Source organism: Cupressus sempervirens, chromosome 4 (genome assembly GCF_028749045.1).
Source record: "Cupressus sempervirens isolate cs-2001-9-10 chromosome 4, ASM2874904v1, whole genome shotgun sequence".
NCBI lineage: Eukaryota > Viridiplantae > Streptophyta > Pinopsida > Cupressales > Cupressaceae > Cupressus > Cupressus sempervirens.
In genome coordinates this window covers 621581170-621598400 of record NC_143121.1, presented here as the reverse complement: position 1 = coordinate 621598400, position 17231 = coordinate 621581170, and positions in this window count along the sequence as shown.

Sequence of the window (17231 nt, the reverse complement as noted above, 5' to 3'; positions counted from 1 at the left end):
TGTTGCTTTAGATGATTCGTCATGGGTTGTAATATCTATTGTATTAACCTTATGTCTCTTCTAGTCTTTGTATACATCATTTGTTTGCATTCTTGCAAACACACTAAGATAAAGTGCCATATTGTTGCATATTTATTTTCATTTTAGTTGTTTTTTTTTGTTTTGCCTTCCGATTTGAGCAGTTTCATTTGAGGACACTTATACAAATTATTGTATTCTTTGGATTCATTATATCGTGTGCCTTATATTACATGCACTATGTTGATTAAAGTGCTATGGGGGGTTGATGTTTTGCCTTTTTTCTCATCTTCCTTTGTTAGTGAGTATTCCATCCATGACATTAGATTCGTGATGTGTCTGAGATTGATCACCTTAGTACACACATATGTATTCTTTTTTGTATCTTGATCGTGGTTCTTGAACATATAGTGCTTTTGGCCCATTTTTTTAGTTGCTTGTCACCTCACCCTTGTGTGCAATAAGGGGGTTCTTCTATTGTTTCTCATGCTTCCTTGGTTTGATGGAGTGAGTTATCTATTCAGTATTTGTTCCTATGTACTAGGCAGATGTAGTGGTTGGGTACCTATGCATTTCGATGAGATGGAACATTTACCATATAGACACTCTTCTTTTCATTCCTACTTTGGTTGTAACCTTCTATGTTCGATTGATAAGATCTCCAAGCTTTGGTGTTTCATGTCATCTATATCTTCAAGTTCATTTTTTTGTCTTTGTGTGTCTCCTAATTCGAGTAGTGTCTTTTAAGAGCACTCATGTACATTATAGTCTTCTTTACTTGGTCAAGTTCTATTTCAGTGGAGGTTCTTTAGATCAATAGTTACTATTGACAAATATTTGCAACGTCATGCTTTAATGGTGTTCTTTATGATCATCCTTTTGTTCCCAGCTTCTGGGATATTCTTTCCATCTCTTTTTGGAGTAGGTTTTTTTCCATGTGGTTTTCTCTATTTCTCCTCTTTATAGAGATTTGGTTGTGATTGGGTACTCATTAGGCCTTCTTACTGGGACCCAAATATAATTTTAGTAATAGTTTCTAGGTCTTTAGCAACTCCCTAAGTTTATCTTAAGGGGGGGTGTTAGAATAATTGGGTATTTTCTAAATAACTTTATTTTTCTTAAGATAAAGTTTAGGCATATAATAATTAATTCTGTTATTAATTATTATCATGCAACATAGGTTAGTTACCTTTTAGGTTTTTGATCTCCTTTTATAAGGATTGATCTCTCGTTGTAACATTCATTCATTCAATAAAATTTGCAATTCTTTTTTGTTTATCAAGAATATCTCATCTTATGTGGATCTCTAAATTCAAGCCTCCATAGGTTTTGCTCCTTTCTTTCTGTGACAGGTGTTTGGATGCAAGTTATTCTTGGGATTTGTGGGGTTGATCTTTCGTCAACTTCAACATACCCTTTCCTTCTTATTGTGCACTTGTTAACTCTTTGATTTGTATGTCTAATACAATAAGATCATTTATGATATTACCACATACTATGAAAAAAAAGTTTGCATCATGCTCAATTTTTGGTCTTAGATTTGCTATCTATTCAAGTATAGAAAAGTGACTGTCAAATGCCTCTATGACCTTCTCAGTTCTCTTCTCAATGTCTCAATAGAAAACTCTAAAATATTTTGTGCATTCTTGTTAAACTCTTTTGATTCTTCAATAATCTTTCCTATTGAGAATGTTGTTAACTGAATATATCTCTAAATGTCTGTGCTTTCTCCAAACATTCTTTTTATATCCTAAAAAATTCCATAGGATAGTGATTGAAAAGGTGATTTTGAAGTACATGTTGGTGTAGATTTTGTTACCCTATGAGGGGTCTAGAATACTACTATCTACTTTTCTTTACTAGTTCCATCCTCCTACTGAGGTCTCTATTCATCTAGAGTTTGTGATGGTTGTGCATCCATTTTTTATTGCATTTGTTCTTTCTCTTCTTTCTTTTCTTCTTCTTCTATCTCTTCATGTAATTTCAATGACATGGTCTTTGTTGTGGCTTTCTTTACTATGTTCTACCATTGTGGTTGAAAATCAAATTCTGTGCTCATAGAACTAGTTGCCAAGGACATCACTTTAGGTGATTCTTGATTGTGCACAATTGTAGGATCTTGATTCTTCTTCCTCTTTTGAACTATAGTAATCAGCAATGTTTCCACTAACCAAATTGTCAATATCAAGGTCCTACAAATTTGTGAATGGATTATCTGATGTTCTAGTAAAGTGGTCCTCATTTGTGTCAATTGTAATTGTAGCTCCCCCTATCACCATACTATCACCTTGTTGAATGCATTGTCTTCTATTTCCATGGTGTTGTCCTATGGTTGATCTATTGCAGGAAGTTCATTAATCACTTGATATATTGCCTTCTCTATTTCTCCTTTGACTTCTTCATATAATCCTCCCATGATTTTGATCACTCTCATTTTATCTCTCAACAAAGGATTCAATTTTTGTTCAATTGCCTCCATTTCCTCATTATTATCTACTATGCAACACTTATGAATACAAACTTCTCTCAATTTATTTTCTTCCTCTACTGCCTTTGCTCTAGATTTATTCAATCTCTCATATATTTCCTTAGGTAGTTGTCCATACAGATTGATGAAGGCTGTATTAAATTTTATTGTATATTTTATTACATTTATATCTAATTTCCTTTTCTAATTTTCATTATAGTTGTCATATAATTGCTTCAAATTTTGTAAGTTTCCATCTGTCATAATTGTTTCATTCATTAGTTTATTTGTATTTCTAGATTCAATTGTGTATTTTTTATCATCAACATTTTGGATAACACTCTATGATCTGTCATAGGATGAGAGAATGAAAGAACACAAAATCAAAAGCAATCATGTTTCCATAATTTTTCCTATCTCTAGTTTCCATTTCCTTTTCTTGCTGCCACTTTCTTGATTTGAGTTTTCCTATAATTTCTCCTGTGGTTTTTCTTGTGGAGGTGAGACTTGACGTCTCAACCTATTTACAGGTGTCTCTTTCTATTCCTTTGCTTGTGTCTTCATTCTAACATAAGTTTATCTTCATTGTAGATAGATGAAATAAATCTAACCTTTGGGAGGGTGTTGGAGTTGTGAAGAAAGAAGTTGTTCTGTGGGTTTAGGGAAACATAACATTTCCTTGCATAGTTTCACCATTTGAAACTTGGTTGGAAGCCCATCACACTCGTACACTGAATCAAAATAACCTGAAAGGGAAATTACTAAAGGACATAAACCATGGTAAAAACATGTTTGTGAGTTAAATTGTAGAAAAGATTGGGTAGGAAACCAATGAAAATAGGAGCATCGCTTCCTCAATTCCACTAATGCAATCGTCGATGAGAACTCAATAATAATTGAAAGATGTTCACTTTTCATTGAATCAAAAGGCCACAAAAAGTGCACTCATGCGAGATAAGAATCTATGTAGGAATAATAGGTGATATTTTATCCAACTTGACACGCCAGGGGAATTCGTTAACATGAGAAAAACACCATAACTAAAAGGTCACACAATCATAACAACACAATAAAACTATTGGCTCCATTATTTTTCATGAACATGCATTCACAAAAATAATACACTCTAGAAAGAATAAATATACTCAGAATGAAAGCACCAATAGCGTATATTATTGCATCAAAATAATGGTCTGGAGTACATATTACATCCACTTATTTATAAGAAATCCTCTTCTACTTTTGTGTTAGGAGTGAGAGCTCTTAAAGTATACACTTATGGGAAAAATTAATAAAACAAATCTAATTATATACAAAATGACTCTCTAAATGGTGCTAAGTAGGTCTCCACCCTTGTTTATATCAATTAATGGGTGCATGAGCCTTTACATGAGTTAACACAATGAAAGAAGACGTAGATAAGAAGAAGGAAGCTGCAAGAGGATTTGAGAGTCACTAGAAGCTCTAAAAATGGAAGCTCGGCCTTTTAAAAATGTTTTTGGGAGTTGAACTACCATCAAATTGTGTTTTCGATGGATGGAATGCTCTTAAAATAACAACTGATAGTTAACTGTTGGTGTACTACCACTTCTTCAAAATTGTCAATGCACCTCTAAAAATAACACCCCTGTACACCTTGTTGATAGGTTCCAAAAAATGCAAAATTTTCCCAAGTGTCAAAATTGAATTTCCAGCATTTGGGTTTTTTCCTTCCTTATCCCAAAGTGATGTATGGATGCTTATTCTTGAGTTTATCTATGATCTTTTTTACTTGGGAAACTTTAGGCAAATCCAAGGCCGCATACTTATTCTTCACTATTTTATTGTAATTGCTAACCTCTATACAAGTTTCCACAAAATCCTCAAGTTTAGTGTCCAGTTTCAACAATACCTCTTCAGTCTTAAATGCTTGCCTAATATCTTCATCTAAAAAAGCATCCTCAAAATTTCATCAAAATCGTTGAACTATTGATTGCACTATATTGAGTTTGGTTTTTGACTCATCTTTAAAAATGTCAAGGTTGACAGCATTGTAATACCTCTCTACTTCTAAAATCTAATCTTGTGTCTGATCCCTCAACCTCTATACATCCTCATGCAATTCCTACATAACTTTATTCTTGACAGATATTTTATGTATCTAGTCATCGAGCTTGTCTAGCTCCTCTATACTATATACTTCCATGAGAATATGATACCTTTAACATTTTATTGATGTCAAATCCTAAAGGTCTTTTGACCAAGTATGTACCTCATCCATCAACCCAAAATGGTTGTTCACTATGAACACCAATTTATCTATGCTCAACTTAATATAGTGTAACAAGTTCAAATTACCCTGTATTATCTATACACCTTTTCCCTCAAAATTGTCATGCCATTACTGACATGCTCCCAAAAATGAATCCACTTGTACATTGCCCTTTTCTCTTTTCTCTAGTGCTACAACAATATGATCTTTGGATGATCCAAGTCTATTGGACCCACAACTCCATACATATAGCCTCTTAGAAGCTCATTCTATTTCCTCAGCATAAACAACTTAGACTCATCTCAGTCCATGTGCCTGAACACCTCTTTCATGCCCTTAGTGATCATTACCTTTGTGGTGTCTATTGCGGGCCTTCCTAACATGACCTCCTTGATTTGGTAATCCTTAGGAGTTAGTTCCTTAATGTTAGCATGTAGAGGAGGGATAGCTATATGTGCAAGGAATTCCTAACCTTGATTCTTCATAATGAAGGCCAACGGTCGTGCATCACCTATAGGTGTCCCAGGCTTCTTGATAGCTTTGATTAGCCCTATCATTCCCTCATCAGTAGTTAGGCCCAACTACTTCTTTTGCCAAAAAAAAACCTCCCTCTTCAACCATGCCGGTGTGGTGCCCATTGGAGACATGTATTTGATTGACAAGTTGGTTTCTACTACAGGCCCTTTTCCCTTATCAGTTATAGATCAAAATTTAGAGTCTCTATATTTTCTTGGGCTAATGTCCTAGCTTTTGTATTATGGGGAGTTTACTGAGGTTCTTCAATTATTTTCTTCTCCTCTGATACTTCATCGACTTGCAGTTGTTGGGGCTCTACTTCCTTTTTTGTTTGTTCTTCTAATTCTCTAGCAAGAGGAAGTGGTGTTACTAAACCTTTTTCTAAGAATGATAAATCTTGAGATGGTGGTGGTGGTATATTGAGAGGTCCTTGAGGTAGAGGTGATATTTGACTCCAATCATCTCCTAAGGACTCACTTCTGGGGGTATCTCTTCTCTTCTCACCCACCATATTAGTGCCAATTGACATGAAGTCAAAATTAGAGAGGTCAAAGGCATATTTTTCTAGCCTCTCCATCACATCTATCCATTTTTTTTGTTCATATTCTAATGTTGAAACAATAATAGGCTGCTTTTGAGCAGATGGAGGGGTCAAGGTCGAGCTTCTTCTTCTTTCCTCTTCTAGGGCCCTAGCTGAGAGAGTCCTTTGACTTAATGGAACATATTCAATCTATATATCCTCTTCTTCTTCTTTAGCTTCAAGAATTGTCTCAGGCACCTATGGGGGTGGAGTGTTTTTCTTCTTCAATCTTCTCCTTCATGTCCTTGCCACAGTGGGTTGAGTTCTGGCCTTTTTAGGAGCTGAGGGGGAGAATTTTTCCTCCATATCTATTGGTGGCACCCTCTATTCTTCCTCTTCCTCCCTATACCTTTTCTTCTTGTGGGGATCTTTGCAGTTCTTGGTCAATTTTCTATTTAGGCTCTTGTGCTTTAGGCTCTTGAGCTTCAGGCTTAGCTTTTTCTTTGCTAGACACTCTCTTCCTTTTATTCTTTTCCTTATCCACCCTAAAGTACTCAACCTCCCTCTCATGTTGATATACCATTTTTGGCCTCACAGGAGATTGAGTAGGGAAGGTTGGTACTATAAATTTTGCACCTTCATCGGTCGTGTTCTAGCTTGAATAATAACAATTTGAGGAACTGGATCAAGTTTGAGAGGTTTATTGACTTAGTCCTTTGTTAACTAAATTATATAATTGGCTCTGTGATTAATGTCTGTCATTTTGTCCCTTCCTATCTCTACATTCATAATAGGCCTGTCATAAATCTTGTCCCTATTGTATAGAGGATCCAAAATGTCTTTTGTGTCTTTCTCAACATCCTTCAATGGGATCTTCATCTTGAGCATCTTTTCTACCAAATATAGAGTCATCCTAAAATGAGCTTTTATGCAGATATCATAGTCATCTACTGCATTCATCTAGTGGTATTCCAATGCATCTTCATATATGAACTGCTTCCTTGCTAGATGCTACACCATCCCAATATTGTCGAAGTATGGGCGAGGGGAGTTTTGCTCTTCTAAGGGATATTGATCGTATTCTGAATCAAAGGTCATGATGTCTTACTTCTATTTGACCTCGAAAGCACTGATGGTGATTGGTCATACCCATGTCTTTTTGTGTTATTTCCTCACTCTGTCATATGCAGATGTGAGTTGCCTAGCAATCTCCAATAGAATGAGCCTATTTGATGGATGCCTCAGGAATTTCTACAGGTTCATTTTTGTGCCTATGACCCTGAGGTATGTGAACTTTTAAAACTAAATTTAATAGGCACCAATCTCTGTGATTCAAATTGTTTCTTCTACTGACATTCTTTTGGCCTAATCACCCTCTATGAATCAGATGACTGCAAATATAAAACCATCGTTCACTATCTTGTACTCCATACTCTTCTCTGAGAGCTTCTTCTTTACCAACTGTGGATACACCACATAGGGCCAAGCATTAACATCTTGCATGCTCCCCTTTTTGTAAAGTCCTAGGTAGTCTATAGTCCTTTCCACCAGTAAGTACACCCATTATGATGTCATTTAAAATTTTTAGTTGAATTTCACATCTATGAGTTGCTTGTGCAGATTATCACTAAGGATAGTAGCTTAGTCTATTGGCATTTTTTCCATCCTGATGGTATCAATAAAATGGACCATCCATGTGTGAATATGTCCAGCCATAGGGAGTCTTATTACTCTTCTTAAAAACACAATTGCATAGCCAATATCATCCTTCATGTATCCTCATGTCATATCCACTTTATCAACTCTATGGCCTATTGGTGTTCTATCTATTAGGAAGGATGATTGAATCATCTCTTTGGCTTTTTTTTCATTCTCTAGATACCATATTTATGCCCAATCAAAGATTATCTTCACATATTGATTGTTGGGAGATGGAACACTTTTTCAATATTCCTAGGTTGGAGGTCCATGACTATCTCCCCTGTGACACTCTTGATAACTTTTTCCTTAGGCACATAATGTTCTGCCAAGGTCATACTCAGCTCTGATGATTATACTAAAGTTGGATATGATGCTACATTGACTAATCCTAATCACATAAGTGCTAATATCATTGCGGATTGTTCTTCCAGCTTGTTGCAGATAGTAAGAAATGCATTCCAGTCAATATGGCCCATCTTGGTGTCTCTCATTTCTACACACCTATCTTGAAAGTGGGATTTTATCAATGTAGCTTGGTATTTGAAAAATATAGGTTTAGAAGCAATATTTTCTACCATTGAAGAAGATAAAGACACTATTTTATCTACACAAGAAAGAAAACATTAGTCTAAAAAGCTAAAAATTTGACACAAAACAAACCCCAACATATCAAAACTGAGCACAAAATCATTCAAAATAGTTAGAAACTAGTTAATTCCCCCTATAGCCTTGATATGCATAAAAGTGCACCTAGTGCACCCTTATAGGTGTGCTAGCTGTGCTAAATGGTCCCTAACTAACCATTTTGGCATAGTTGTGCACTTGTGCATGTGCACACCTTGGCATAGTTGCGCACTTGTGCATGTGCACACCTTGGTGAGGTATGCACATGTGCTTGTGGCAAGTGTAGGAGGAAATAAGACTAAGTTTCTGAGTTTATGTTTGTATATATTGTAGTTTTGCAGTCTCATGTTCAGATGTCACCTTGGTAAGTTTGGACTTAAGATCTGCATTCTCAGATCTCAAATCTCATTGACTTTTCTTTTCATCTTCCATCATTCTCATCTTCAAGTTTGTGATCTCAAGTTCATGCTTCATTATTTCATTCTCATTAAGATTAGAAACTGCTTTAGAGTTGATGCAGGATCATTGTGCATGGGAAAATTATTGAAAAAAAAATTGCAAAAAATTGAAAAAAAATTGTGGAGGAGAGAGAAAGTGACAAAAATTAGAGGAGAAATAATAATAAAATAAAAAAGGGGAAAAAGGAGAAAAGAAAGGAAAAGGGGATTTCTATTTTCGAGGTGCATAGGTGGCATAATAGAAAAAAATAAAAAATAAATGGTTGTCATTCCATTTATCAAAGTGTGTGGGTAGAACTCTAGAAAATTATGAATATTGTAGAAAGTTGTGGATATTGTAGAAGGTTATGGAAGTTGTAGAAAGTTGTGGATATTGTGTAGGAGGAATTCTAGAAGGTTGTGGATAAGTCATGCATTGGGTGGTAAGTGCCTATTTAAGCAAGGCATATGAGCATTTCTAATCAAGCTTTGGAAGGAGAAGCTCAAGAAGGAGAAGCTCGAGAAGTGGACGCTTGGAAGGTCTGAAAGAGAAGGATCTAGTGAAGAGTGAGTTTTCCTGAGTCTATGGACACAACGCCGAATGTGAGGTAGTTTACAGTAGGATTGTGATGGAGTTGTGAGTGTGTAAACAGAGCGTTGAATGTGAGGCAGTTTACACTTGGATCTTGGATAAGGTTGGAGAAGAGCTAGTAGCTGCGGTTAAGAAACAAGGAGATTGCTTGGTGGCTTGCGAGCACAAGTTGAGATCTTGGAGGTTTCTACCAGAGTGTGGATCTGGGCTAGCTTGACTTTGGATTGGATCTTGAGAGATCTTGTAGAAATGTTATTGTAATTGCTAAGGATTTTCAAATTTAATAAAATTTCTTGGGAAGCATTTTATCTCTCTTTGTCTTCATATTGTTGCATTCTTGGTTATGAGTTGGTAGGGTGGTGTGGCCCTTCATCAGTGGTATCAGAGCGTACCGTCATCATTGGTATTAGAGCAAGAGTTCTTGAGTGTACAAGCAGATCGCCAAAGTGTGAGGCAGTTTATACCAGGACCTTGGTTGGGTGAAGTTTATTAGAGTGGGAGTTCCTGAGCATGTAAACAGATCGTCGAAGCTGAGGCAGTTTGCACCAGGACCTTGGGAGGTCATGCAGATTGATTGATGGATGCAAAGATGAAAGTTTGAACTTGTTGAGGCATGATCGTAGAGAGCTTGTGGATTGCAGATTCGTTGTCCTAGAATTGTGATGTGGTTCCTGATTGTTCGTGCGTGGTGGCAGGTTACGATCTGACTTGCAAACAATTTGAGGTTGTCACAAGGAGCATGGGAAGGATTTGTTGCAGAGGGTTTACGAAGAGCTTAGGAGATGGCTCCAAGAGGATTGGACCCTAAGATGATTGCAAAACTCCATGATATAGTGGAGAGGAATTTTTCTAAGATGTTTTCTCGGTTGGATGATAGATTGGCTGATCAAGTTAAGGAGGTTAATGAGAGATGGCATCGCAAGGTTGAGGTGGAAGAAGTTGGTTTTGTTGATCAGTTTGTGGAGTTTCATACAAAACCTACAGAGCAGCTGGAGGATGTTGCTGAGGATATTCCTAACCTTGCTGATGTTGGGATGGAGATTGGTTTTCATAATTAGTTGGTTGAGTTTGACATGGAGACTACAGAGCATTTGGTCGTGGATGATCTAGTTGATGTTGGTGGTGACTTGTATGTTGCAGAGCACTTGGTTGTGGATGATCTGGTTGTTGTTGGAGGTGAGTTATGTATTGCAGAGCATCTTGTTGTGAGCAATGATATTGCTAGTTTGGCATGTATTGATGGAGATCTACATGTTGGTGCTGATATGGAGTTTGTTGTTGCTGATGCGGAGTTTGTTGCTACTGGTGTGGATTCACTAGTTGTTGATGTGAATGAGGGTTTGTTGATGAAGAATTGTATTTAGTTTGTTCCTGGGAGTGAGCATGTTGATTGGATGTTTGAGATTCTAGTGTTTGATAGAGTAAGGCAGATGTGGAAGATTTGCATGGTGGTTTTGTTATCCCTGTTGAGGTGGAAACCTTTGGTGAAGATGAAGATGGTTGTAGACCTTTCTTTTTGGCATCAAAGTGTGGGACACACTTTTCTATCTACCAGGGGAGTTTGATGCAGGAGCATCTTGTATGGGAAAATTATTGGAAAAAAAATTGTCGAGGAGAGAGAAAGTGACAAAAATTAGAGGAGAATTTTTTTTTAAAAAAAAGGGGAAAAAGGAGAAAAGAAAGGAAAAGGGGATTTCTATTTTCAAGGTGCATAGGTGGCATAATAGAAAAAAATAAAAAAATAAATGGTTGTCATTCCATTTATTGAGGTGTGTGGGTAGAATTCTAGAAAGTTATGAATATTGTAGAAAGTTGTGGATATTGTAGAAGGTTATGGAAGTTGTAGAAGGTTGTGGATATTGTGTAGGAGGAATTCTAGAAGGTTGTGGATAAGTCATGCATTGGGTGGTAAGTGCCTATTTAAGCAAGGCATATGAGCATTTCTAATCAAGCTTTGGAAGGAGAAGCTGGAGAAGGAGAAGCTCAAGAAGTGGACACTTGGAAGGTCTGAAAGAGAAGGATCTAGTGAAGAGTTAGTTTTCCTGAGTCTGTGGTGAGGCAGTTTACAACAAGATTGTGATGGAGTTGTAAGTGTGTAAACAGAGTGCCAAATGTGAGGTAGTTTACACTTGGATCTTGGATAAGGTTGGAGAAGAGCTATTATCTGCAATTTAGAAACAAGGAGATTGCTTGGTGGCTTGCGAGCATAAGTTGAGATCTTGGCGGTTTCTACCAGAGTGTGGATCTAGGCTAGCTTGGGTTTGAATTGGATCTTGAGAGATCTTGTAGAAATGTTATTGTAATTGCTAAGGATTTTCAAATTTAATAAAATTTCTTGGGAAGCATTTTATCTCTCTTTGTCTTCATATTGTTGCATTCTTGGTTATGAGTTGTCAGGGTGGTGTGGCCCTTCATCAGTGGTATCAGAGTGTACCATCATCAAGAGTACTTGATTAAATTACGTGTCTTTCTTCTTGGACTTAGATGATTCAATCTACTCTTTCAATTTTTGAATGAAGTCTTGTGCATCTCTAAGTTTTATCTTCATTTTGTTTCTTTCCTCTGTAATTGTATCAAGTTCCTCAAGATTATTTTGCAACTGATTCATGCGGGTTAACATCTAGATTTTATACCAACATTGTTAAGTCATTATTTTGGTAAACCAAAACAATCCCTTAACCAAAATGCCTCTACTTTGTCTTTACCTATGTTTTGTCTGTTTAGTCCTATACCTAATAAAATGCCTATTACTCTATTTTCACACATTCAAAACTTAAGAACTATTACCCATATGTTCTTTAGTATCCATACTATCTTCATCTAAGAGTGCACATTCTCAATGCCTCCAGTGAACTACATTGAACAAAATAAGATGACTGTGCATTGTTATGTTGATCTGTACTTAGATAATTTTCAAGTCTTAGTATATAAAAATTCATATTATGTTTTTCCCTCTTCATACAAGGTATATGTTTCCATAAATGATGCAGTGCAAGGCAGGAGAAACCCCAAAGGAGATATCCTAGCCCCCTACTATAAAAACATGCAGCGGAAACATATTAACAAGAAGCAACAATGCAAGATTTGATACCAAATCATAATAATATATTCATAAAATATAATTGATTACATGCAATGTGCCGGGTTGTAAGGCCTTCTCGGTTATGGCCAAATACAAAGCAAGTAATAGTTCTGCAATATCCCTCAAGATCTAATCCCAAAACCCTAGCTACTAGCCCTTCTCAAAATTCACTCTTCCAAGCTCCTCTACTTCTCCTTGCTGAATGATCATGCCTAAAGACTTCCCCACAAACCCTACTTATACCAATCTAAGCCACAGGTCAGCCTAGAACACAAATTAAATACAAATACATAAATTAAATGCCAAAGTTGGCCTCCTACAACAATTAAATTCCCAAAATCAATTTCTTAGTAAAATTGTGATATCTCCTGGCTCCAAATGAATTAGAACTCATTCTTTCAACCATAGATAGAAATCTAGGCTCTCTTTAATTCATAAAATTTTCATCCTCTAACTCATTATATAAAATTAGTTACATGACTTGTAATAGGAACCAAATTTCTAGACCATGCCGAGCACCAAAAGACCATGCCAAGTAACCAAGACCATGTCGAGCTCCCAAGACTATGCTGAGCTCCTAGACCATTAACTAAAATCCCTATCAAACATGTAGGATTGCACGAGAACCCAAGATGCTCCTGCATCAGACACCCTAGGTTCAAAAAAATGTTCTAGTAACTGGAAGAACATCTTCTAGGATTCAACACATAAATCCCAAACTGGTTCTTCACATACATATCCTCTGAGTCTTTAACTTGTACACTCTTTCCCTTGTTTTTCTTCTACGCATCCACCACAGGTGTTCCACAGGTCTGATTTCCATGCTGATCCCTGACTTTCTCAGAATTTTCCAATTCAACTCGATTGCTATTACTCAGGTTCCTCCTACTAAGGCCTTCATTCTGCAAAGGAATTAGGGAAAACTTCCTACCACCTTTTTCAATTGTAAACAGATTCTTGAAACAATCATGCACAACCCTTCAATCATACTGCCAAGGTCTACCAAGCAACACATGACAACTTTCCATATCCACAATATCACACAAAACTTGATCCTTATACTGCCCAATCTAGAATTCAACAAAGCATTGCTCCCTCACTTCTAAAGCATGCTCACCCTGCAACCAGCCAATCCTATAAGGATAAGGATGCCTCCTTCTCTTCAAACCAAGTTTCGGAACCATCTCTTTAGCAACAAGGTTATCAGTACTACTACCATCCACAATCACTTTGCAGACTTTACCACTAGACTTACAATGAGTTTTGAACAAACTAGTCCTCTGACAAGATTCCAATGTCCTCTCACCAACCAATACTGGTCGAGCCAACAAACTCTCTCCTTGCTCAGGCTCACTCTCCTGGACTTCAACCTCATTCACAACAGCAACTGTTCTACCAACCACACTTGAAACAATTACCTCTGAATCCACATCCAACTTCCCTTCTTTTCTATTCAACAGGTTTTGGTTCACCTTCTGCTTTTCGTTTAGCTTGTGTTGAACTATCCTACTTCTCCTTCCCTCGAAAACCACCTTGATTCTTCCTCTTTAGCTTCTCCTCTACTCTTAAAGCATCTTGATAAGCATCCTTAACTGAAGAAATATTTAGCATACCAACCTCATCTTGAATATTTAATCTCAAACCATTAATGTACCGAGCTACCTTCTCTTTTGACAATTCTCTATGACCAGACCGAATAGTCAACTTGTAGAACTCCTCTGTATAATCCTTCACAGACATATCTTTCTGCTTCAGATTCTGCAATCTTTTAAACAACTCAAGTTCATAATCAGAAAGAATGAACTTAGCCTTCAACTTAGTCACCATTAACCTCCATCTAGTAATCTTCATTTCACCTTCCTCTTCTCTGTCTCTTTGTAGTTCCTTCCACCAAAGAGCAACATGTCCCTTCAACTTTTTTTGTGCCAACCTCACTCTGAGTGGATCCTCAATATCCTCAAGCTCAAAGTAGTCTTCCAATTCACCAATCCAATCAATCAAGTCTTCAAGATTCAAAGTACCTGAGAAATTAGAAACCTCCATCTTATGCTTCAGCTTCAACTGAGATCCAAATCTAGCAAACTAACCAACCCTAGTTCCAATAGGTATCTCCACATGATCAGTTCTATCCTCACCACTAGATCTAGCAACTTCAAAGTCCTCTGCAACTTTTTCATAACTACCTTCAGTACCCACATGTCTAGGTACACCACCTAAAGCACTCACAATTTCAGCAATCATGTCACTCTTCATCAATGCTATCTGAGATCTAAACTCTACCCTAAACTCCTCTATTTCGAATATGAAATCTTCTTTAATATTCTCTAAGAGCCTTTCTTCCACAACATCATCAATCTCCTTAGGGTCTGATCTTTTTGGAGGCATCTTCTAAATTATTAGAAAACCCTAAGCAACAAATCCACAACCAAAATCTACCTCTTCAACCCAAGTCTTGGTCTAAACTGCCTCAAATTTGGCAATCTATCCACACACTCAGTAACAACCTTTGCTTTGATACCACCTAACGCAGTGCAAGGCAGGAGAAACCCCAAAGGAGATATCCTAGCCCCTTGCTATAAAACCATGCAGCAGAAACATAATAACAAGAAGCAACAATGCAAGATCTGATACCAAATCATAATAATATATTCATAAATAATAACTAATTACATGCAATGTGCTGGGCTATAAGGTCTTCCTAGTTATGGCCAAATAAAAAGCAAGTAATAGTTCTGCACGATCCCTCAAGATCCAATCCCAAAACCCTGGCTACTAGCCCTTCTCAAAATTTGCGCTTCCAAGCTCCTCTACTTCTCCTTGCTGAATGATCATGCCTTAAGAATTCCCCACAACCCCTACTTATACCAATCTAAGCCACAGGTTGGCCCAAAACACAAATTAAATACAAAGACATAAATTAAATGCCAAAGTCGGCCTCCTACAACAATTAAATTTCCAAAATCGATGTCTTAGTAAAATTGCGATATCTCCTAGCTCCTAATGAATTAGAACTTGTGCTTCGAACCATAGATATAAATCTAGGCTTTCTTCAATTCTTGAAATTTTCATCCTCTAACTAATTATAGAAAATTAGTTACATGACTTGCAACAGGAACCAAATTTCCAGACCATGCCGAGCAGCAAAAGACCATGCCGAGTAACCAAGACCATGCTGAGCTCCCAAGACCATGCCGAGCTCCTAGACCATTAAGAAAAATCCCTCTCAAAAATGTAGGATTGCAAGAGAACCCAAGATGCTCCTGCATCAATAAATGACAACCCTAATAAACCTCCTTAGCCAAATTGCCAACAAAAGGTGAGTCCAAGGGAACAATAAGATTGCCTAGAGAAATTGGTCATGTTACAATCAAAACTATTTATCAAGAATTTGACCTAGATCTCCTTTATAATATTTTTCTTGGTTTCCCATGTATACATTTTGTGAAATCCACACCTTCTATGTATTATCAATGCATAAATTGCCTCTCAAGGTTACCAAAATTATTATTTATGAAGATTCAAATCCTTTTATGAACTACAATTTCATTGAAGACAAACATCATAAAGCCAATAAACTACTCATTAGTCATGAATATCCATTCTCATAACCATATATAGGCCCTTCCACTTTGACCTCATCATCTAATGCCACCATTCTCAAGATCTAAGTTTAAGTTAATGACATAGGTCGTGGAGAATGTTGCATGCAAAAATCATTTGTGTAGTCCACTTTTACCTAAAACACGTGGAAAACATAAACACAAATAAGACTTATCAACGATGATTATCAAAGCTAAACTGATCAAATATGTGTTTTAGGAAATAGGAAAAGAAAGCATATAAGAAGGCATCCCAACTTGGTTCTATAAAGAAAGTTAAAAATATCCAGCTATCATACCTATTGAAAAAATATCACGAGGTCCTTTTCATAGTTAAAAATTTGAGTTATCAAGGTGAAGGTTTGTGTAATGCCCCGCCAAGGGATCCAAAAGAAATAACCTAAAGTTTTACTAAGTTTTCCAATCATTTTTTTTTTTATTAGTAAGAATAACATACACATCAAAAACATAGTAGTGGAAGAAATAACACACAATCAACTAAAATCATACATAACAAGTTACATTCCTTAAGGATCCCATGATGTTGAATCACATTTAAATTTAATTAGTACTAAGTCTAAAAAATACCACATCCACATGAAAGAATAATTAAAAAATCCAAAGTCCATAATATACATTTGTTCTGAGTGCCTCTTGGCAAATAAAATTCAAAATGCTCAATCATCCACTGTACATGTCACAAGGTATGAAAGACTAAAAGAATATATGTATGTAGAAATACATCATACTCTTCAGATCCATGATACAAGTACAATAAAATAAATGAAACCATCCACCATACATGATACATCCATCCATCATAAAGATATAAACATCCATCGTAAGATATCACCATCCATAAATGATATAAAGATAGAATGAAAGAAAATGCAGACAAGGAAGCTCCAACCACGGTGACTACAGACATATCTCAATGGTAAGAGTGAAAAAGCATTACCAACCGACTGCGTGGAACCTAAATGGCTCACTCCCACCATGCTAAGGAGATAGTCTCAAGTCTCGAATAGGATATCAAACCAAATATCAAAATACTCTCTAAGTCCAAGAGATCCTAAAAGTAATCTAACTCAAAGGTTTCCAAGATAGGTTGACATCTATACCTAGAGGCACACAAGACATGTAGGAAACCTATTATGTAAGCAGGAAAGTGTCATCGCACAAATCACATTGGAATTACTCGTGTAGTCTCTTAGGACCCCCAGGTCCATAGTGATTACTATGCGGCCACTAGTACCCTCTCGTATTGACAAGGCATACTACAGAATGCAAGGTCGCAACCAAGCGTTCTCTTTACTCCCATCGTAGTCTATACTAGCACTCAAGGCATGGGTGAGAACATACAAAGACTCTTATTAGGTTCATTTTACTCTCATTTAGTGTAATGTTTTCACTTATTAAACAAC